We start from the raw sequence: 1,449 nt of genomic DNA, 5'->3' as shown, positions 1-1,449 counted from the left end.
AAAATTGTGCCAGAAACTCTGTAGGTTCTTCATGTGGAAGACCAGAATACTGGCAGTTTTGCTGCATCATGATAATGAGCTAAGGATTTAACTCAAAGCTACTAACTCCAATAGAGGGTATACAGATACTACTCCCATATGAAGCAGTAGTGAGGTTAGCATATGACTCCAGAGTCCTCCTGGACTGTTCATTCCAACTTAGTTCCATGATGGAATAAAGGAGATGATATGTATGTTGATATTATTTATTTTATAAAAAAATTTATTTTATAAAATAAAATAAAAACGAAATAAATAAAAGAAATTGAAAATATTTTGAAATTGAATTCTGAATTTTTATATAAAATTTTCGAAAATGTAGTTCAAAATTAGTTAGAAAAGATATTTTTTTTTGAATTTTGAATTTTATGATGAAAGAGGAAAACACACAAAAGACACAAGACTTAAAATTTTTAGATCCAATGCTCCTTATTTTCGAAAATTTTGGAGGAAAAACACCAAGGAACACCAAACTTAAAAAATTTTAAGATCAAAACACAGGAAAGACTCAAGAACACCTTGAAGATTCACAAGAACACCAAGAACAAAAGAAAGAACACCAAACTTAAAATTTTTAGAAAACCAAGACACATTTTCGAAATTTAAAGAAAAATTAACAAGGAAACACCAAACTTAGAGTTTGGCACAAGATTCAATCAAAGAAAAATTATTTTTGAAAAAGATTCCAAAGAAGATACCCAATTATCAAGAACAACTACTAATGCTCTAGCCAATTGGGCAGTAACTTCAGTGTTGATTTTAAAGATGTATTATATTTATGGATAAAAGTATAAATTTTTGAAAGTCAATGTTTTGAAAAAGCACAAGAAAAACAAGAAAAGACACAAAACAAGAAAAAAACTCAAGATCAAACAAGAAAAATAAACAAGAACAACTTGAAGATCAATGAAGAACAAAGAACATAAGTTCGAAAATTTAAAGAAAAATATAAAATATGCAATTAACACCAAACTTAGAACAAGACACTAAACTCACGAAAATTAGCAATTAATTAAGAAAAATAATGTTTTTGAAAAGAAACTATCCTATCAGGATTTAATGACTCTATAACAATAAAAATAAATTATTCCTAATCTAAGAAATAAAATAAACCTTTAGTTGTTCAAGCTCGAACAATCCCCGACAACGGCGCCAAAAACTTGGTGCACGAATTTGTAATCCGTACAACTAACCAGCAAGTACACTGGGTCGTCCAAGTAATACCTTACGTGAGTAAGGGTCGATCCCACGGAGATTATTGGTTTGAAGCAAACTATGTTTATTTTATTAATCTTAGTCAGGATGCCAATAAGATTATTTGGATTTAATTGTGAGAAGTAAAAGTGTTTGGAATAAGGAATTGTTACTTTATTAATGAAGAATATGTTGGAGTTTTGGAGATGCTTTGTC

This window comes from Arachis duranensis, chromosome 2 (genome assembly GCF_000817695.3).
Source record: "Arachis duranensis cultivar V14167 chromosome 2, aradu.V14167.gnm2.J7QH, whole genome shotgun sequence".
NCBI lineage: Eukaryota > Viridiplantae > Streptophyta > Magnoliopsida > Fabales > Fabaceae > Arachis > Arachis duranensis.
This window is presented reverse-complemented; position numbering follows the sequence as displayed.